The sequence below is a fragment of the Mobula birostris genome, chromosome 13 (genome assembly GCF_030028105.1).
Source record: "Mobula birostris isolate sMobBir1 chromosome 13, sMobBir1.hap1, whole genome shotgun sequence".
NCBI classification, from domain to species: domain Eukaryota; kingdom Metazoa; phylum Chordata; class Chondrichthyes; order Myliobatiformes; family Myliobatidae; genus Mobula; species Mobula birostris.
In genome coordinates, this window is record NC_092382.1 from 63,443,212 (window position 1) to 63,466,490 (window position 23,279).

At 42.8% G+C, this 23,279-nt stretch overlaps 1 protein-coding gene across 10 annotated transcripts in view; it reads left to right on the top strand.

Annotated features, from left to right (window-relative positions):
* The first annotated feature begins 3,965 nt into the window (after positions 1-3,965).
* LOC140206903 (NACHT, LRR and PYD domains-containing protein 3-like) overlaps positions 3,966-23,279 on the top strand; it is a 53,710-nt gene continuing 34,396 nt past the window's right edge. For 5 of the 10 annotated variants that reach the window (XM_072275172.1, XM_072275175.1, XM_072275174.1 and 2 more), the window contains exon 1: positions 3,972-4,067. The gene's annotated coding sequence lies outside the window, so the exon portion shown is untranslated. Of the gene's footprint in view, positions 4,068-12,034; positions 12,123-23,279 lie in introns of those variants that run through there. The other 5 variants (XM_072275179.1, XM_072275181.1, XM_072275177.1 and 2 more) reach the window with 4 other exon arrangements.

Below are 23,279 nucleotides of genomic sequence, written 5' to 3' on the forward strand. Positions count from 1 at the left end.
TGCAAACCTGCTCCCCCATCAGGGAAGAGATACAAAAGCCTTAAAGCGCATACAACCAGGCTCAAGGACGACTTCCTGTCTGCGGTTATAAGCCAAATGAATGGTCTCCAGTCCGATAAAATGGACTTGATCTCACAATGTAATTCGACATGACCCTGCACCATATGTCTATCTGCACTGCACTTTCTCTGCAGCCATAATGCTTTGTTACAGTTATTGTTTTGTCGTATATCAGATCAATGTACTGCCGTAATGTATAGATCTGTGTGGATGGTACGTCAGGCAAGATTTTCACTGTAGCTCAGTACATGATAATGATAAACAAATTCCCCATTTTAATTGTGTGTAAATATTAGACAGACCGAGCTTCTGCTTTGGAATCACAGAAGGAAACTTAACTGAACTATTGTTATTTCTGAGGAATGCAGATAAATAGAAAAGGCTTCAATCCCGCATTACCATCTGCGGTAACAACTATGAATTGCAATAATGTACATATTAAATTGTTAAATTATATAAATGTTGCAAAACTAGAAATAAAAGATGTAATAAACTATTTTAATTGTGTGGAAATTCTGGAGCAGAACTTAACTAAACTGTACACATTTATGAGAAGCTCAGAAAAATAGAAATGTCTAAATTCTCAAATGCATGGCTTTGTGTTAAATGTTTGACCATCACGGTGACTGAAGGCAGCTGCAGGTTCATGAGGGACTGTTACTGTCAGATTCTGCAGTTCTTGTGGCTGCTCATCGCACCCAGGACTGAACCCTGGTCACTGAGCATTGGGGGATTCTGTTCTGCTGATATTAGCCTTAAACTGGACTGATGTTTAATATTGTGGATCTGTGAAAGATAAATCAGTTCTGTATCAAATCCCGTGTCTCAAGTACTTACTGTATCTACCACACTCACAATGCACACTAGAGAGGCCACTCGGCCCATCTGGTCCCTGCCCATGTTTCTGTTCCATATCAGTATATCAAAATCTATCCCTGCCGTTCCCCTCTCACTCTCCTTGTGATAACAGGTTGTAACTAGTCACCACTCCTTGGGATAGGAGATTTTCCTTGAATTTCATAGAATCATAGAAATCTACAGCTCATTACAGACCCTTTGGCCCACAGCGTTGTGCCGACCACGTAACTTACTTTAGAAACTGCCTAGAGTTACCCTACCACATAGCCCTCTATTTTCCCGAGCTCCATGTACCTATCTACAAGTCTCTTAAAAGACCCGATTGTATCCACCTCTACCACCGTCGATGGCAGTGCATTCCACACACACACCAAACACTTTGTTTATAAAACTTAGCTCTTCCACCTTCTCTGCACCTACTTCTAGGCAGCTTAAACCTGTGCCCCCTCGTGTTAGCCGTTTCAGCCCTGGAAAAAAAAGCCTCTGGCTATACACACGACTAATGCCTCTCATCATCCTATACACCTGCATGAATTTCCTGCATGCTTCTCTCCAGGCTGAAGAACGCGATGAGCTCACTGTGGTTTTGACGTTCTTCAGGGCTCTGGAGCAAGGTGGTTAAGCTCCTTCTTCCCTGCTCTTTTCAAAGTTTTCTGTCATTTTCACTCATTTCAAAGGTCTGTGCCTCAGACAGCTGGATTGTTGCAATGCGCCTCTAAAGTCTGACAGCAGACTAGCGAGTGAATCTTCGATGGTGCAGAGTCAGAAACCAAAGAGTTACCACCCTGAATCAGGGCTTTGGGGCGCCAGAAAGGAAATGGGGCCTAGAATTTACAAGGAGGAGGAGGGAGAGGAATCAGACCACCAGGATGTGGCCACAAATGAAAGATCAGAAACATTTTGAAATTGTTCGATTGAAAAAAAGGGTGGTTAACCTGTGCAAAATACTGTAGGAAATCAACAGATCGGGCCGCAAATGTGGAGAGGAATAAATAGACAACGTTTAGGCCGAGCCCCTTCAGTATGCCTAGACTGTGTACTCCTCTGCTTAGTTGCTGCCTGAACTGCAGAGTTCCTCCAGCATTTTATGTGCATGTGTCGACAGTTCCAGCAGCAGCAGAATCTCTTGTGTTTCATATCTGCATTTGTAAGAAGATTCTACTTCGGCATTAAACACGCGGAAAGTTTGCTGATATTAAGTGCATTGTTTATGAAAGCTGCTTTCTCCATTAAAAGAGCTGCTGAATTCCGCCCCCCCAAAAAAAAACTGAGGTATGAACATGGAACCGGTGTTTGCAGAAATGTTTAATGGCACCGTGATTACCCAGAAAGCTCTGCGTAGGAATTGTCGCTGCCGCTGAAGCGCCGATCGAATGCGCATGCGTCAGGGTTGCGGATGGTCCCGAATGTCACGCATGCGCGCAGTACATAAAGGCCTCGGTAAATCAGCTCCAGGTAAGAGATATTCCCCGGTTGCCGGATTCGGAACAATTGCTGTGAGCTCCGGATACCGTGGCCCGCAATCCCGGGACGGTCCTGCTCTCTTCCCTCCCTCTCAGCCACACGATCCGTACACGGGCCCCGGGCAGCTTCCGGCTGATGAGGGAATGGGAATCGATGGATCTCTCAGACAGAGCTGAGCTCCAGCTGTCTAAATGCAAGGATTGGGAACTCGGAGAAAGGGAACAAAATCTTTTACATCAGCTGTTGAGAAATTCACCTTTGTTCTGCCTCCCATCACAAATAAGATAAAATCTACAGATATTGAAAATCCAAGCAACACACAGAAAATGCTGGAGGAATTCAGCATTTGTACTGTTTTCCATAATGCTGTCTGGCCTGCTGAGTTCCTCCATCATTTTGTGTGTGTTGGTTGTTCTACCTCCTCTTGTTCTGGACCTTTCTACCCGTGGGGACATGTTTTGACCCATTCTCTCTGAGGACACAATGATATCAAGCACCTTTGTCCTTGACAACAAGTGCCAGACTCCAATGAGACAGACTACTGCCCTTCCCTTCATATTCACTGGCCGCCAGTCACCTGGGGGAGGGTTCAGGGGAAATATTTATGTACAATACAGAAACTGGTGTTACCTGTGTGTATTGTGACGATGCAAACGTTGCTGGAGAACTTGCAAGTGGGAGGAAGTGGAGTGATATTTGGAAATCTGACTTTTTAAAGTGTCATTTAGCAAGCAAATCAGATATGGACGGTGTGCAAAAGCTGGTGTGAGAAAATCCTTCATAACCCTCTACAGGCCTGCAACACAGATTGTGTGAGAGTGCAGATGAACTTGATGAAACCCAGAGGATATCAAAGTTCTTATTAATAGTGATTTGCTAGCTGTTAAAATAAATCCCTCTCTATTTAAAGTTCAGTGTGCACATGTTGTTGTCACTGGGTAAAAATTGCACAGCACAAGATTTTTTGGCACACTGGTCATTACAAATTAGAGAGGACATTGGTGGGAAGGTGGGGAGACCTCCAGTGTCCCTGATGCCCTCACCTGCAAGATGTGCATCCAGCTGCAGCTTCGACATACCCACCCCACAGAATCCACAGCCTCCCGTAACTTCCTGTCGTCTATCACGCAGGTCTTAGAAATAGGATGTGGAATTAAAATGTGTGGCCACTGGGAGATCCTGCTTTCTCTGGCGGACAGAGCGGTCTCCCAGTCTGCTGTCTGTCTGTATCTTGTTTTACGGCGGTTGGCATCCAGTTTAATGGTACATTACCGCCACCCTCTGCTCCAGAATGTGCACTAGACGTACATTCTAAATCCCTTCACCCAATCGTACACACACACACATATACATATATACACACAAACCTACACCACCCTCCCATCTTTGCCCAGCAACCCTTTTAGTGTGAATTCCTGCATCCCCAACTCCCTTAATTTATTTCTCATCATCTCTCTCTGTCTCCCATACTCCCTGCAACCTCCCAGTCTGCGTGCAGCAGCTGCAGGTTTGTTTCCGAAGCCCCGCCCACCGCGCTGATGACGCGCAGACGACATCGCGCATGCTCAGTACGGGCAGGGCGGAGTTGTTTTCCGTTCTTTGTTGAAGTGAGTTGGCGGTGGGATCGGGATCGGGATCCGGGAAAGGATTATTCTCTGCGAGGCAACACCGACAATTTCCCTTCGGTGAGTATTGAAGCCGGTCCCAAGCAGGGGAGGTCTGATGTTGGGCAGTGAGTCCCTTTAACTTTCCTGAATTCAAACAAGAGAAAATCTGCAGATGCTGGAAATACGAGCAACGCGCGCAAAATACTGTAGGGGTTCAGCAGGCCGGGCAGCATCCAGGAAAAGAGTACAATCGGCGTTACGGGCTGAAACCCTTCGGCAGGACTGGAGAATAAAAGCTGGGGGTGGGGGAGGGAGAGAAAAACACAAGGTGATCGGTGAAACGTAAACGGGGAGGGGATGAACTTCCCTGAACTGTCGGCCTCGCCTCGCTTCCTTGACAGAATCTACCGGGGTCGGTCCGGGTTGTGAGATCTTCAGATGTCTGAGATGAGCCGCGGCTCAGCCCCTGTTTTTCTGGTCCTGTTAGCGGGATGACGTAAAACATATTTATATATTGTTACTGACAGAGAATTGTATAATTTGTTTTCTGTGTGTACTTGCCTGTGATGCTGCTACAAATCAGTGTTTTTCTGTACCTGTACCTTCCCGTACTTGCGCACTTGGCAATAAATTCAACAGGACCTGAGAAATCTCAGTGAGATTTGATTAGTGATGATCATCTTGGCAGCTCGGTAGGTCGAATGTATGAGACAGTACACTGTTAAATGCAAAACCCTGAACAGTGTTGATGATCAGAGGGATCTTAGACTCCAAATTCTTCGCTCCCTGAAAATGACTGCACAGATTGATTGGGTGGTTAAGAAGCCAAATGGCGTGGTTGTCTTTATTAGTCGAGACATAGAGTTCAAAAGTCTGGAAGTTGTGTATAAAACCCTGAGGGTGGCCTCATCTTGGTACAAGAGGAGACGCTGGGTTGACACCTCGAAACGGGAAAAGAGAAGGAAATCTCCTTCGTCCTGAAATGAAAAGCCTCATCCTGAGAGCAGATGCAGCCGAGACGGAGGAATTGCGAGAAGGGGATGGCATTTTTGCAAGAGAGAGGGTGAGAAAAGAGGAATAGTCCAGGTAGCTGTGAGAGTCCGGAGGCTTATAGTAGACATCAGTAGATAAGCTTCCAGCAGAGAGGCCGCTCCCTGCTTTGAGGAATGTCTGCGTGTTGGAATCCGCCTTGCAAACGGGCAGCAGCTTGCGCACAGAAAATCGCGCTGTGAGTGTCACAGAACAGCTACACCAGCCCCTCCCCCGTAGCTACTAAATGACCCTCGTCTGATTGTCTGGTATGAAGTTAGAAGAAAACGACATGAAAATATACCCACACTGAGACTGAGCATTCTTAGTGAATTAAGGTAAGAATAATTCAGCTTCTGATATTTATTTCCAGTCGACATGCTACCTATGCTTTGGATCAGTGATCAAGAAGATATTCGCAAACGAGAAAATGCTGCAGATGCTGGAAATCTGAGAAACGCACACAAACAGTTGCACTATTTATTATTTATGGTGCAACTGTAACGAAAACCAATTTCCCCCGGGATCAATGAAGTATGACTATGACTGAAATATTGGAGGAACTCAGCAGGCCCGACAGCATCTAGGAAAAGAGTGAACAGTTGACGTTTCTGGCTGAAATCCTTCGGCAGGACTCCTTTTCTAGATGTTGCCTGGCCTGTTGGGTTCCTCCAGCATTTTCTGTGTATTGCAAGAAGTTATTCGCTCTATTTTGTCTCTTCTGGTGGTCGTGGTATTTGTGTTCTTGCAGATTCTTGCCTGAACGGTTGAGATTTTCCATAATTTATGCCAAAGTTAAAAACTTCTCAAATCAGGAACGATTTCAAAGCAAGTGTGCGAAAAGTTGTTTAGCCAACACGGCTTCTGTTTCCAAATCTTGTCATTTCAGATGAATGCATGTGGCTTTTCTCTTCGTGACTGTGTTTATTGTTGGTGTTTCAAGGTGATTTCCTCAACATCCTTTCGAAGCTGAGACATTGATTCTGTTCAAGGCCTCAATACACAACAAACAGTGTGGGGGTCGGGGGGGGGGTTGTGATCAGTTACAGAAAGCGGCAGGCGGGCAGAATGAAAGCCATGATTTCACTGTGTGGGACAGGAGGCTTGATGGGCTGAGCGGCCAATTTCTGCCTGGTATGTTCACAAGAAAAGCTCTGACTACAGAGTTACTGTAAACTAATTTAATGAGTACAGACTAAGGCAAATAACCGACTGTTGAGCCAAAACCAAACATTGCAGTAAATCATCCAGATCGTTGACAGAGATGATAAGCAACAATGAACCCAGCACCGAACCCCGCTGCACCCCACAAGTCACTGGCCTCCAGTCAGGGAGTCAAACCATCTTCCACCGCTTACTGGCTTCTCCCGCGAAACCAATGTCGAAGCCAATTTACCACCTCATCCTGAATGCCAGAATGCCAAACCCCTGAACCTTCTTGGCTAAAGTCTCCCATGTGGGACTTTGCCAAATGTCTTGCTAAATTGTACTAAACTGTATATTTTTAATTCAGTAAATTAACTGTTCTTTCTCCCAGAGCAGCAAGTGTCATGTTGTTTCAGTCTGATAACTGACCAACATCATTCTTGCACATTATACTTTCACTGCTCTGGGGAGAAACTAACCGTGAAAGGTTTGAAATATGAAATTGTGTAGATGTGCTGTTGCCTATTGCCCAGTGTCTGGAGTCTAAGGTCTGATGTCACCAGGGTGCTGTAGCACCTTCCACACTGTAAGTGTCCTCTCAGGGCAGTGGAGCGAGTCTGCTTCAAAAAGCCTCGGATATCCCTATGAACACAGCCCCAAATCGGCAAGGCCCAGAGTCCGGCTCTGTGGAAAGTGAAATGAGAAAGATGGTTTCCCATCTCCAATGAACTGAGCAGTGGCATTACTGCCCCACGGTGGCTGTGACTGGGTCCCAGGGATGGGGAATGTCATCTTTGTCCGTCTATCTGCACAGTTTGTTATTGGGGAACAGAGAAGAACACAGGAACTGGATCTTCAGCCCGATGGGCCAATCGGAATTAATCCCTGAGAGTCATCAGATCTGGATGTCATATCGCAGGCATAGGTCATGAACATTGTTGGCATTGCGGCAGCAGTACAATGCAATATATAATAATATAAAAAAAACTGTATTACAGTAAGTATCTGTCACTAAAAGTTAAATTAAATAAATATTGCAAAAATGAATTTGGTGAAGTAGGATCATGGGTTCCATGTCAATTCAGAAATCAGATGGCAGAGGGATGGAAGCAATTCCTGACTCGTTGAGTGTGTGCCCTCAATCTCCTGTACCACCTTCCTGGTGATACCAATAAGAAGAGGGCATCTCCTTGGTGAAGCAGATTCCTAATTATTGGTGCCACTGTTTTGAGGCATCGCTCCATGACGATGTCCTGGATGCTACGGAGGCTACTGCCCATGATGGATCTGACTGAATTCTCAACTTTCCTGGGAGAATTTCGATCCTGTGTAGTAGCTTCTCCACTTCCCCCACCCCACCATATCAAGTGATGTGCAGCCAGTTAGAACAATTCTTATGGTACAACTATAGAACTCTGCAAGTCTTTGGTCACATCTCAAGTCTCATCAAACTTTTAATGAAATATAGTCTCTGCCGTTCATTCTTTGTAACTGCATTGATGTGTTGGGCCCTGGATAGATCCTCAGAGATGTTGACACACTGGAACATGAAGTTGCTCACTTTTTCCACTGCTGACCGATCAGTGATGATTGGTGTGTGTGTGCCCTCATCTTACTCATTCAGAAGTGCACAATTAGTGTGTTGGTCTTCCCGACATTGAGTGCAAGGTTGTTGCTGCAGCACCACTCATCTAGGTGATATATCTCGCTCCTGTTTGCCTTCTCGCCATCTGAAAATCTGCCAACGATGGCAGAGTCATTAGCAAATTTGTCACTGGCATTGGAGCAGTGCCTAGCTGCATAGCCATGGATGCAGAAAGAGTAGTGCAGTGGGCGAAGCACATATCCTTGAGGTGCACCAGTATTGATTGTCAGCGATGTGCAGGCATTATTTCCGACCCGCACAGATTGTGGTTTTCCAGTGAGGAAATGGAGGATCCAGTTGCAGAGGGAGGTAGAAAGTCCCATGGGGTTGAGATTTTTGTTCAGAACTGTAGGAATAATTGCGTCAAATGCTGAGCTCCAGTTGAGAAACAGCTTTCTGATGTAGGTATTCGTATTGTTAAAGTAATCCAAAGCTTCGTGATGAGCCGATGAGTTTGCATTGTGACGTATTGTACTCTACCAAACTAGAGATCCTTTCCAAAGAACGTATTTGTGAGGTGTTCTTTGATATAATACAACTTGCAGTTTTTTGAATGCTGGGGATGGTGGCAGCCTAATGTGATTCGAGCTGATTACTGAAGAGAATGCATTACATTTCCCTCCCTAGTTATCCTCCTGCTATTGATAAATGTATTGACTGCCTTAGGATTCACCTTAATCCAACTTGCCAAGAATTTTTCATGACCCCTCTTGGCTTTCATAATTCCCTTTTTTAGTTATTTTCTGGTGTCTTTATACTCCTCATGTGTTTTGTTTGATCCTAACTCTGAAGCTTTATATAGGTTTCCTTTTCCTTCTTGACCAAATTTATCACCTCCCTGGCCATCTGATGTTCTCGTGCCTTTTCACCCCTGCCCTTTCTTTTCACAGGAGCTTTTGATAAATATGAAAAGTTGAATGATTCACACAGTAAGGAGGAGAGTGATGGGGTGATCAGGGGGAGGGGAAGGGCAGGGTGAGTGTGTGAAAGGTGGAGGGGGGAAGTTGAAATTGTGTGGGGGAAGGAGAGAGAGGGGGAGACGGGGGAGTGAGAGATGGGGAATGAGGGCAGAGGCAAGTGAGGGGGAGGGAGGAACAGAGAGAGGGGGAGTAAGAGTGATACATATGGAGGGAAAGAAGGGGGAGAGGGTCAAAGAGGGGGAGTGAAGTGGGGAGAGGAAAGCAGGGTGAGAGAGGTCTATAAAGAGGGGCGAGGGGATGGAGAGGGGCGAGGGGATGGAGAGGGGGAGAGGTATGGAGAGGGAATGGAGGGGCAGAGAGAGAGGAACAAAAAGGGAGAGTGGGGAGAGTGACTGAGAGGCTGAGAAAAAGTGAGTGAGAGGGATGGATGGATAGTGAGAGGGTAATGGGAGGCGTAGAGAGAGGGGAGTGGAATGGGGGAGAGGATGAAGGAAAGAGGCAGAGAGAGTTGAGCGAGAGCGCAGAAGGAGTAAATAGTGGGGAGAGTGAGGGAGTGACGGAGCAGGAGATAGGGTTAGGGAGAGTAGGAGGGGAAGTTGGAATAAATGGTCTCAAGGAAGTGGTGAGTGAGTGGGATGTCTAAGGAGGGTGCACAGCAGGCATCGAGGAGGAATGTGTGAGTGAGGGGCAGGGAGTAAGGAAGGGTGTGACTAGGTTGACAAGGAGAGAGGGATGAGTGAGATGGGTGGTGGGCTGTACAGTGAGGAGGAAAGGTGACTGAGTTGGGCGGCGAGGAAAGACGGGCGAGTGAGAATGACATCAATGACAGAGCAATGAAGGAGACGGGATCGAGGCAGAAAAAGTGAAGGTGTGGGTGCGGAGGGGTAGGAAGGTGAGTACTGGGGGGATGATGAGAATGGACGGCGAAGTCTACGGGTGATGAGTGAGGTGAGTTGGGAGGGGTGAGGGAGAATCAGGGAGAAGAGAGCAGGGTGAAGAGCGGTGGTCCCGGTCTCAACTCCCACACGGGGATTTTTCCGCAAACAATTCCCGGTCTTTGAATCTTATCGTGCACCATTCCTGGTCTCCATATCCCACACCGGCTGCTTTACTGCGAATGATTCCTATTCTCCCTTTCACACACCAGGAGTTTCACTCTGCATGGGTCCTGGTCTCCCTGTCGAACTGTTAATCCGTCGAGCTTATTGACCTGTCCTCCATCCCCTCCCATCCATTTACCTATCCAAGTTTCTCAAATAGATGTTGTTAAGACCTCAGACAGAGTCAGGAATCGAAGGTTAACCATGTTGTGATTAATGTCCTGAGCTGTGTATATTTCAATGCAACAAGTATTGAAGGAAAGGCAGATGAGCTTGGATCATGGATCAACACATGGAATTATGATATTGTCACCATTATTGAGACTGGCCTGCAGAGTCGATTTTCCCTGGCAGCTTGATTTTCTGGGGTTCCATTGTTTTACATTCAACAGAGTGTGAGGGATTAAAGGGCTAGAGATGGCTTCACTACTCAGGGAAAATGTCACGGTGTGCAGGAGGGACAGATAACAGAACTCATCTAGTGAGGCTTTATGGGTAGACTGGAGAAATGAAAATTGTTTGAACATGTTAATGAGTCAATCTTATAGAACACTCAAGAGTCTATGGGATTTAGAGGAACAAATCAGTAGATGTCAGAGAATATTGCAAGAAACATAATTTGTTATAATTTGATTTTAACCTTCCATACACGGACTGGAACTCTCATACCATATATTGAGTAGATGTACTCATTTATTTGACAAATGTCTTCAGGGAAGTTTCGTTAGTCAGTACATTGAAGTCCCAAACACTCAAGTGTGATACTCAATCTCCCATTAGGGACTGAGCTAGGACACACGTAACAGAAGTCCGTGTCGGGAAGCTCTTTGCTTCTGGTGACCCCAATGTCATCAGATTGAAAGGAAGTGTGGAGAACAATAGCTCTGTTCCGTGGGGTGAGATTCTAAATTGGGCAAAGACCTATTCTGATGGCCTCAAAAAGGATCTGACTAGTGCAGTTGGCTATATTGTGGCAAATGAGTACTTGGTAAGTGGGAGACATTGAAAGATAAAATTTGTTGACTTCAATGTGCCTGTCCAAATAAAAGATAAATATGCCAGTTTTTCAAGAGATATTGAGGTCCTGGTATAGAAAAAAAAAATAGGTGCATAACAGGTGTAGGCAGATAGGAAAAAAATGAGGTACTTCTGGAGTTGAGGAAATGCAAGATAACATTGAGGAAAGAAACCATGCAGGCTATAGGGTGGCCTAAGGTTGTCCTAGCAGACAAGGTGAGGGATTATACGGATATTTTAAAAGCAAAAGGATTGCAGGGGACACAATCGAACATCTGGATGATCAGAATGGTAATATATGCATGGAGCCAACAAAGATGGAGGAGTTCTTAAGTGGATTTTTGTTTCTGTGTTCACTCGGGAAAATAATCTATAGAAGTGAGGCCATGGATGTTTGGCATATTGGGCAAATTCGAGTGTATAAATCCCCAGCGACTGAGAAGTTCAGCCCTCGGACCCTGATAGAAGCAAAATTGCAGGGATGTAGCCGATATGTTTATATTATGCTCAAAGACAGGACAGGTACCAGAGGATTGGAGGATACCTAATTTCATTCCACTGTTTGAAAAAGGCTCCAAAATTGAACCAGGAAATTATAGGCCAGTGCACTTGATATCAGACATGGGAAGACATTGGAAGGACGGGATATAGGAGTACTTAAATAAATAGGACTGATTAGGAATATCCAACATGACTTTGTGTGTTCCAGACAATATATTGAGTTTTTCAAAGAACTTACAAGGAATGTTACTAGGAAAGTTGATGAAGGCAAGGCACTGGATATTTTCTACATGGACTTTAGCAAGGCAGTTGACAAGGTACCACATAGGATGTTCACCAATAAATTTTATTCTCTTGCCATTCAAGGTGGGGTAGTAAATGGGAGTAGACATTGGCATAGCGGAGGAAGGCAAATAGTGGCAGCAGATGTTTGCCTCTCTGACTGGTGGAATTCTGCAGGGATCGGTGCTGATATCCTTTATTGTTTGTCATAAAAGGACCCCTACATGATTCGTGACTTTTCGATGACTGACATCGGGCAATGATTAATTAATAGCAATAACAATCGGTGCTCCAGGGTTCAGTGAAGAGCCAGTGAGACGGCACCTACTGCAGCTCTGTTGCGCCGAGAAGCAAACAGTCGCGGATATCATGCTGCGCATGCGCTTATCTCCGGATGGGCGGCCGTTTCCTTCCGTCCTTCTGCATTCGGTGTTACCTCGGTCCGGAGTTTGGGGAAAGTTTTCGTCCGTCGAGAGAGGCTCCCGGCTCACCGGTGAGTATTTGCGCCTGTCGCGGAGTGTTGCTGGTTTGATATTCGGCGGTGTCCCCAGTTCAATTCACCGAACGGAAAGAGCACTTTAAAACGGAGAAATTGTATTTTCCGGACGCAGCGCCACTTGTACGAGTTCCTGCCTTGTCGGCCCGTTCAGGCAAGGCAATCAGATACAGATCTGACACACGCTCACGTTTTGTACAGCCTGTGATTCCTGATTCTTCCTCGTTATAGTGTTACCGCCGCCCACTGTAATGGGAGGATAACAGGAGCCAGATCCCGCCTCCCAAACTTATTGTAATTTAAAAAGTTGACCAGGGCCCCACACGACTTAACCGTCCCTGAATATCCTGCAAACAAGCCACCGCAGATCTACCCCAGAAGACAGAGGACCAGAATTAGGCTATTTGGCCCATTGAGTCTGCTCCGCCATTACATCGTGGCTGATCTAATTTTCCTTCTCCCTATATCCCTTCATGCCCAGACTAATCAAGAATCTATCAAACTCTGCCTTAAATACACATTAAGCCTTGGCCTCCACAGCTGCCTGAGGCAAAGCATTCCACAGATTCATCATCTCTGGGTAAAGACATTCATCCTCATCTCCGCACTGAAAGGACGTCCCTCCATTCTGAGGCTGTGACCCCTGGTCTTAGACCCTCCCATAAAACGGTCCCGAGCACTGAATCAGCACTGAATAGCACTGGCATATGTTGTGAAACTTGTTGTTTTGTGTTACATCCGTTAACATTTTCTAGAGTCTGGTAACATCCAGGATCGCATAAACCTCCTGATGAAATATAGCGGCTGTCATGCTATTTGTAATTGTATCCATATGTTAGGCCCAGCGTAGATCTTCAAAGATGTTGACAAACTGAAACTTGAAGCTGCTCGCTCACCCTTCCACTGCTCTTCCCTCTACCTCCCCTTCCTGAAATCCACAATCAATTCCTTGGTCTTACCGATTTGAGTGCAAGGTTGTTGTTTTGGTACCGTTCAATCAGCTGATCTCTCTCTTTTTTGTAATTTATTTTTTTATTGAAGTTCACCATCAAAGAAACATTTCCATAAAATCTATTTCAGATACTGTATATATATATATCAAATAATCATATTTGTTACAAATCTCCACATAATATTTATGAGGTATACACTTATAGACAGGAGAGGAAAGAAAGAACAATCAAAATAAGAAAATTATGTACAGAGTAGGGAGTGATCTTTTTTTTAACAACATATTCATTAACTTGCGAGAATAAAATCAGGCCTATGAGGTGTTATGTAGTTAAACCATTTTTCTCCGTATGAATCAAATTGTTCCAATTTATGATTAACAGATGCTGTTATCTTCTCTATTTTGTAAATGCCCATTGTAATTTCCATCCATACATCTAAAGCTGGGATCTCCTGTGACAACCACTTCCTGGTAAGGGTCTTTTTACCAGCCACCAGCAGTACATTCATTAAATATTTATCTCATTTCAACCATTCTTGAGGTATATACCCAAAATATATGGCCTTACTCTCTAAGGTTATTTCACATTTAAAGATGTCTTGTAGGGCATTATGCATCCCACTCCAATAGTATTTGATAATGGGACATTCCCAGAAAATATGATATTGGTTTGCATTTTGATTTCCACAATTTCTCCAGCAAACAGGGAGGTTACTATCATAATGGAATTTCTGAGAGGGTGTAATAAAATATCTTATCAAGTTTTTTCCACCCGAACTCCCTCCGTTTCTGTGAAATGAAATGAAATATCTTTATTGTCATTTCATAGTACAACTTGTCATGCACCAATACAGCGAAAATGAGTTTGCGACTCTCATACTCAATGCTCTAAAACAACAAATAAAATAAATAAACAGTAAATAAAATCAAGTAACCAGCCAGTATTGGTACACTTCCATTGATACCTCCATTTTAGTGTCCATTCTTCCTCATATTATTATCCCTCCTTCTTTCTCCCATTTTGTTTTAATGTATGAAGTCGAATGTGTTTTAAGATTTGACAAACCCTTAGACATGCTTGAAATGATTCTACTACCATTGTCTGAATTGTGTGCTTTTCTAAATAGCTCTATCAGACATGTACTTGCGTTGGTTACATTTTTAACCGTCCTATTAAAATACTGTCGCATATGTAAATACCGATAAAAGTCTTGTTTTTCTAATAAGTGTTTCTGTTTGACCATTTCAAAACTGAACAGTGTTCCTTCTTTCATTATATTGCAAATAGCTGTTATTTCTTTAGCTGTCTAGTCCTTAAATCTAGCATTCAGTTTATTTCGCGTAAAATCTGAGTCATATGCACACCATTTAAGAATTGCCATGTTTCTCTCTCTAGTTTATATTCTTTTATAATAGTTTTCCATGTTTTAAGAGTCCATTTCACCCATGGGTTATCAATAATATTTATGTAACTTTGTAGGTTGTTATCAGCCAAAATTGCCTGTATGGGGATGGAAAGTATTCTATCCTCAATGTTTTTCCATTGAGCGTCATATGATGGGTTGCACCAGCATATCACAGCTCTCAACTGTGCTGCAAAATAATAACGTCAAGAGAAGGTAGGCCCCATCCCCCCTTTTCTTTGGCTAATTGCAAAGTTCTGCGACAAACTCTAGGCCTTTTACCTTGCCATATATATCTTGATAGCATCTTGTTCCATTCATTGAATTGATTTTGGTTAATCTCTATTGGTAGGGTCTGAAAGAGATATAGTCGTCTGGGCAGTATATTCATTTTAATAGATTCAATCCTTGAACTGAGACCAAGGAAAGGAATTAGGTTCCATCTTGTTATATCTTCCTTAATTTTTTTATATATAGGCTGATAATTGCATTCTGATAACTTTGCCAAATCTTTTGGCATAACGATGCCCAAATATTTGATGGACTCTGTTTGCCATGCCTAAGGATATCTACTTTCAATTTCTCTTGGTGGGCTATAGTTATATGAAAGTAGTTGGATTTTATCTACGTTGCTCTCGTATCCTGATAATTGGCCATATTGTTCATAGGAATGCATCAATTTAGGTGAAGAGTATGTTGGTTGACGTAGATAAATCAAAATGTCATCCGTGTAACAGGCCGATTTACGCTCTGTCCCTTTAATAGTAATTCCCCTAATATCTTCATTTTGTCTAATGTGTTGAGCTAATGGTTCCAGATATAATGCAAAGAGTAGCTGTGACCATGCACAACCCTGTCTCGTGCCCCTTTCTAACGTAAAACTATTAGGTAAATATCCATTGATTTTAATCCTAGCAGTAGGATTGTCATATCGTGCCTGTATAGTTTTAATAATTGTGTCATGTAGACCAAATCTATGTAAATCTCTGTAAAGAAAATTCCAATTAACTGAATCAAATGTCTTTTCAGCATACACACTTATCACAATTGCTTAAATTTCATTTTTCATATGATCCATAATGTTGTGAAGTGTCCTTTGTATATTGTCTTGTGACTGGCGTTGTTGTATGAAACCCGTCTGATCATTATGTATCAGTGTGCGTAGAAACTATTCTAATCGTTTGGCCGTGATGGAGGTAAATATTCTATAATCCACATTAAGAACAGATATTGGTCTAAATGACTCACATTCCATTTTATCCTTGCCTTCTTTCGGTACAGCTGAGATTACCTCCTCCTTCCTGCTGGGTGGCATTTGCACCTTTCTTAGAGCCCAGTTCAGTGTGGGGAGTAAAACAGGAATTAACACATCTCTAAATTCTTTATACCACTCTGCCGTATATCCATCTGATCCTGGTGACTTGCTTAGTTTAACCCTACTAATTGCAGTTTTTAGTTCAGCTTCAGTTATGTCAGTAGTCATCATTCTATTTTGTTCTTTGCTTAAAGTGGGTAACTCTAAAGAACTCAAGAAGTTGTCAATTTGGGTTATGCTTCTCCCTGGAACTTTGGAATATAGAGTTTTGTAAAACATTTCAAAAGCTTCTTTAATTTCACTTACCTTATTTTTTTTTATCACTTTTGTTCTTGGATCCCTAATTCTATGAATTGTATTTTCTGTTCTCTTTTTTTTCAGTTTCCATGCCAGTATTTTCATAGATTTAGGTTCACTTTCATAGTGTCTTTGTTTCAGAAACATTATTTTTTTTCTAATTTCTTGTGTAGCCAGACTATTAATTTCATTCCTAACTTTTTAAATTTTCTCTAGTGTGTCCTGTGCCAAACTCAATTTGTGTTTTTCTTCTAGTTCCTTCAGCTTATTTTGTAATTCCTCCAATGTTTTATTCCTTATTTTTTTCTTATATGAAGATATTGCTATAATTTTCCCTCTTAAGACAGCCTTCAGAGTATCCCATAGAATGGGAGGTGAAACCTCTCCATTATCATTGAATTCTAAGTAAACACCAATGTCTTTTTTTAATTTGTTCCTTAAAATAGGGATCATTGAGTAGACTTGAATTTAGTTTCCAAATTGTATTCTTTGGTTGTAGATCAAAATCAACAGATAAATATATATGGGTGCATGGTCACTTACATCTATTGTCCCAATTCCACAGGTGATTATTTTGTCTTTATCTTTTCCAAATGTTATGAAATAGTCTATTCTTGTATATACTGAATGGGGGGCAGATTAACGAGTGTAATACCTTCTGTTCGGGAAAAGGTCCCTCCATATGTCAATTAGACCAACATCTTCAAAAAAAGTGTTAACTTTCTTATGTTAGGACTTTGTTTCATAAGTTTTTCTATTGGAAGAATCTAACTTCGGTTGTAATTGTAAATTTAAATCTCCCCCACATATCAAGAGACTTTCTGTTTCTGTTACCATAATATTAATAATTTCCTGAAAGAAACTAATATCACTTCCTGGAGACACATATGTGTTTAATAAAGTAACTGGATTTCTATCTATATTCCCCCTTACCAGAATATATCTGCACTCCTTATCTCCCATTTTGAATGCTTTTTCAAGATTTAGCTTGCTTGAGATGAGAATAGCAACTCCTCTTCTATGCCCTGATTTATATGAGCAGAAAAAACAAATTAGTGAAGCCCATTCTTTTACTTTTCCATGCTCATTATCACTTAAACGAGTTTCCTGTGAATATACTACCTGGGCTTGCTCTTTTTTTTCATTTTTGATAGAATTTTACTGCGTTTGATTGAATTTAACAGCGCATTGACATTAAAAGAAATGAATTTTACTTTGTCCTTAGCCATGTGTATTTATCTGTTAGTATATCATTGAAATTTGTAGAATATAACTTAATCGATCTACTCCCTGAACAAATAAGAGCCAAGAAATGCGAATAATAAAAAAAGGTAACAAAGGTGTGATTCCAAGGCTGGGGTCTCTAGCACAACCCAGTGTTGTGCTAGAAGAAACTTCTAGCCGTGGGGGATAGACCCTCCTACCTGTGAGTTGAGGGCCCCCACTGCAGTACCTATAAAAGTAAGTAAAACAATTTATGTCCATTTCCCTGTGTATTCCTCCCACGTATATATTCTCATTTAGGTGGGGAAAAAGGAGTGAATGAATGAATAAAAAAAAATATTAATATAAAAACCACATTATAATACGTATTTCTGGAGATAGGTATATCACCGTCTATTTTTGCTTCCATTTAGTTTATCAGTACTTTTAAAGTTAGCCAAACCTTATGGCTCTTCTGGAGGAGGTGAGGGCTGCCCTCAGAGAACTCACAGTCTCTTCCTAATATCCTTCCCTCGTCCTCCTCCCGTCCCCTGCTTTCTCGATACTCTTACTATTTCCCATGCAGATCGGGATAACTGCTCAGCCAGGCTTTCCCTCGGTCTGACCACGCTAACGAGCAACCCTCTGTTGTTCATGTCTGTAGTCACTTCTTCCACCGTCTGATATAGCTGTATCCCTTCTTCATAAAACACCCTCAGTTTAGCAGGGTACATGGTTTGGAATTTAATCTTTTCTTGCTTTAATATTTGTTTCACTTTGGAATATTCCTTCTGTTTCTGTAGGACCACTGGGGACTAATCTTGATCAAAATATATTAAATTCCCTTTCCAAAATAAACTCTTCTTTCCCCAGGCCCTTCGTAGAATCTCCACCTTGCTCTTGAATCGAAGGAATCTAAGTACTGTTGACCGCGACTTACTTTCTCTGTCTCTGGAAGGCCTCGGGATGAGCACACGATGCGCCCTCTTAATTTCAATCTCCATAGTCGGGGGAATCTCCAGCGCTTCCAGCAGCACCTTTTCTGCAAACTCCATCATTGACAACCACTCTGCTCCTTCGGGAACATTATAAATCCTACTATTTTTCCGTTGCGATCTTCCCTCCTGGTCAAGCAATTTACTTTCCTGTTGATTTAATATTTCTATCATCTTACTTAGTATCTGTACCACGTTTTGCACGCGATCTTCCACCTTGTCAATTCGTGTCTCTGCCACCGCTATTTTCTGATGGACGTTGGCGAGCTCTGACTTTATATCATTTAGTTGTTGTTTTATGTCATTTTGGACTTCCCTTATCTCTTCCAGAATCTTTATCATATTTACCACTTCGCCTGAACAAGGCCCATCGTCAGCTTTGCCGCCACATACCCGTGTAGGAGAGCCGCTCGTTGTACGTCTCTCTTCCATAGGCTCCACGGTGATGCTTTTTTGAAATCTCCTTTCTTTTTCCCCATTCTTACACCCCCCCCCCATCAATTCAGATATTTTTGAATGATCTTATATTTGATGGATTAATGGGGCAAAATATGCGTTTTTCTGGAGGAGCTACTGATTTAAGCTGCCATTCTGGACGATGACCTCACCGGAACCCAGCTGATCTATCTCACAGCTGTACACCACCTTATCACCATCTGGAATTCTACCAGCAATAGTTGTGTCATTAGCAAACTTCAGGTTGTCCTTTGAGCTGTGCCTAGCCACACAGTCATGGGTGGAGTGAGAGTGGAGCAGTGGGCTAAGCGCGTATCCTTGAGGTGCACCAGTGTTGACTGTCAGGAAGGAAGAGAAGCTATTTCTGATCCACACACTGTGGTCTCCTGGTGAGGAAGTTAACAATCCAGTTTCAGAGAGAGGAACAGGGGCTCAGGTTTTTGGAGCTTTTAGATTAGAATTGAGTGTATATTTGTTGTAATCATCAAAAAGTAGTCTGATGCAGGGTTTTCTCTTGTAGTTCCGTCTGGCCAACATCGCCCTCACCTTGATCCAAGGATGTTAATCTTAGGATCATTATCCTCCACTCATTCTATTGACTATCCGTGGACACCCAGCAGGTGTGCTATGATCACATTATATACAGATAGAGGTAAAATTTACTTCAGAGGACACTGTTTTCCAGTCCTTGGAAGACTCGTGCCTGCTGTTGATATGTAATATGACTGTTCCACCAATGCATATAGCAAGAAAGACTTGATTATTCACGGGCAGAATAGACGATAAACAATTCTCATTAGTAGTGAATCTACAAGTGTTTTCCTGACACTTGACGACAATGTGAATCCCTTTCAAAGGGCAGGTTACATTTTTCCCATTGAGGAATGTGGAACTTTGCAGCAACATAAAACCTGCCTTTACAATCACCATCTGTACCCAGTGCACTGTTGGTTAGTGTAAGACATGTAATGTGACATAAGGGTACCTTGTCTTCAAGCCATTCTTCTGTCTGCCCTCCTGATACCCAGTTTGGTAACTGATAGGGATCAAGTTGTAATAAATTTGTGCCAATCATGGTTATTAATCATGTAGACCATGTGGCACAAATCTCAGTCTTATGTGTTTCCTTCATAGTTGAGTCTGTATATGATCAGTAACCAGGTTTGTTGCACCTTGAAGGGGCTTCACTGCATCCAGAGTTACCTGGGATACATCACAAACAATCTGATTCTTCTGGCACAAATCTTGATAACCTTCTCCAGTAATATACTTTCTACCTTATTGTCGCCAAACAATTGATACCAGAACGTACAATCATCACAGCGATATTTGATTCTGCGCTTCCCGCTCCCTGGATTACAAATCAATAGTAAATATTAAAAATTTAAATTATAAATCATAAATAGAAAATAGAAAAATGGAGAGTAAGGTAGTGCAAAAAACTGAGAGGCAGGTCCGGATATTTGGAGGGTACGGCCCAGATCTGGGTCAGGATCCGTTCAGCAGTCTTATCACAGTTGGAAAGAAGCTGTTCCCAAATCTGGCCGTACGAGTCTTCAAGCTCCTGAGCCTTCTCCCGGAGGGAAGAGGGATGAAAAGTGTGTTGGCTGGGTGGGTTGTGTCCTTGATTATCCTGGCAGCACTGCTCCGACAGCGTGCGGTGTAAAGTGAGTACAAGGACGGAAGATTGGTTTGTGTGATGTGCTGGGCCGTGTTCACGATCTTCTGCAGCTTCTTCCGGTCTTGGACAGGGCAACTTCCATACCAGGTTGTGATGCACCCTAGAAGAATGCTTTCTACGGTGCATCTATAAAAATTAGTGAGGGTTTTAGGGAACAGGCCAAATTTCTTTAGTTTCCTCAGGAAGTAAAGGCGCTGGTGGGCCTTCTTGGCAGTGGACTCTGCTTGGTTGGACCAAGTCAGGTCACTTGTGATATTTGTGATGTCAGTCCCCTAACACTCACTGTGTATGTTTTAGCCTGGCTTTCCTGTCAAAGTGCAACACCTTGAAATTTTCTATGTTAAGCTCCACTTGTTATTTTTCAGCCCATTTTCCCAGATCGTCTCGATCATCTTACAAGCTTTGATCGCCTTCTGCACTGTTCACCTCTACCCCTAATCTTGATGTCATCCACAAGTTTTTGATTCTGTTTGCCCCGTTATTATTCAGTCATTCATATAGACGATAAACAACAACAGACCCAGCACCGATGCATTGGACTAGAAAGTGACACTATATACTGGCTTCTCTCACTAAGCCAACATTGAATCCAGTTGACTGCTTCATCCTGAATGCCAAATAACATATCCCTTTTGGACCAACCTCCCATGGGGTATTTTGTCATAGATCATGCAGACAACATTCAGCTTTCCCTTCATCAAACTTCTTGGTAACAGCTTCAAAAGCATCCGTAAAATTCGTTGGATGTAATCTGCCACGGGCAAAGCCATGTTGAGTATCCCCAATTAGACCTTGTTTACCCAAACACTTATATATGATGCCCATTACAGTACATTCCAAAAAATATAGAGAAAAAAAATACTGAATTCCAGTCAGTATATGTCTGTCTATTAAATAGTTCAGTTGAAATTTGTAGTGTAAATGGCTCAGTGCCATTCAGAAATTGGATAGCAGAGGGGAAGAGGCTGTTCCTGAATCACTGAATGTGTGCCTTCAGACTTCTGTACCTCCTTCCTGATGACAACAATGTGAAAGGGACAGATCCTGGGTGACGGGGTTCCTTAATGATGGATGCTGCCTTCCTAGGGTACCGCCCATTGAAGATGTATTGGATACTGCGGAGGCTGGTGCCTATGATAGAGCAGACTAATTTTACAAGTTTCTGCAACTGATTTTGGTCCTGTGCAGTGGACCCACCTTCTCCCCCCTCCCCCAATAGCAGACAGTGATGCAGCCTGTCAGAATGCTGTCCACATTACATTTGTAGAAGTTTTTGAGTGTTTTGGGTGGCAAACCAAATCTCAAGCTCTGAATGAAATTTAGCTGCTAACTTCCCTTCTCTCTAGCTGTATCAATATGTTGCATCCAGGTTCGAACGCATGGTTCCTTTTCAAAGACAGGATACTTACACTGAATATTGTAGACCAAACTATTTCACTAGGAGAACGTCTGGAAAGAAGGAAGCAGAAAAAAAAATCAGCGTGCCTTGTCAATGGGAGCGTGTTGTGGGATGATTTACATTCATTTGTCTCGAGCAGCAACTACTTACAGAGCTCATATAAAAACTAAACATCTTCAACTAGTTGAGAGATTGGTAAAATAATAACGGAATCAAATGCATCTTCGAGGAAAGAAATATCGCTGAGATGCAGAAACTGAAATGTGAGCATTACTCTTTTTAGCTCAGGGACAGATTTAGCTCGTTATAGAACTGTAGTTGTTACCTTGAAGCTTGTCTCAGAAGAGCAAGTTCATGGGCCTGCTGAACAACAGTCCTTGAACGCAATAATCAGGAGCAGATTTGCTTCGTCACATCCTTGTTGCCAATTTCAGCCCAGGTAGAGTTTGAACATGTACGATCAGTATCTGTGGGAAATAACAGGAGAAAAAGAATTGAATACTTAGCAAACAATGCGCATACTACTGGTGTCTGGAGGCCAGTGATGTTACAGTAACCCTTGCCCCTATCAGCTGGAGCTTGCTGTGGGTAATAAGCGAGTTGTGGTGCGGAAAGTATAATCCGACTCAAGCATAATATCATATCGGGCCTGAGCTTGCTATGCTTCCTCTGAAGCACAGATAGAAGGGCCGAAAGAAGCATAGTCAGTGTTACCAGACGTTGACATAAGAAAAGTGAGTAAACGGACAAATTTACTCCAAAGTCCAAGTTGCATGGAACAGGTTGTTTCCGAGCAACCACTGAGCCCAGGAGGTAGATGTGAGCTAGGTTAATGCTTTCCAAATGGAGCTGAAATTTACTTGGTGTGTGTTAATTTACCTCTGCAACCATAACACTGACTTGCTGGGATCAGAATCAGGAGGGTACACACGAGGGAATATACTGAGAGAAGTCATCCATCATGTTCCTCTCCATCACTGTCCGCTCACACTATCAAGGCACTGAACAGTAATTGAACAATAACGGTCGGAAATTACTAAATTATCAAATAGACAATGGATATGTGACAGATTCATTCTTAAAGGAATTAGCAGTGTTCTTCCATGATTATAATTAACAAAATTGCTTATTACTATATTACTCCCACACCCACTGCTTTTGGAGATATTTATGAAATTGTCTCCCCTCCTTTGCAGTTCTGAACGTCGAGCCAGAGCTATGGATTTTTAAGGACAGGGCAGCCCAGACCATCTGCACTCGCCAGTGTTTCCAGTGGCAGGAGGTTGGTTCACCCTTCTGCACTGATCTCAGTTTCTGGCATCACTGAGACCGGGGCCCAGGAGAGTGGCGGCAGCTGGAAATTTGTTTCATTTATATGTTTGTGCGATGTGGCACTGCATGCAAGATCGGCCTCATTTCTCCTTTCTATATACCCCTGTATTAAGTGTATCAC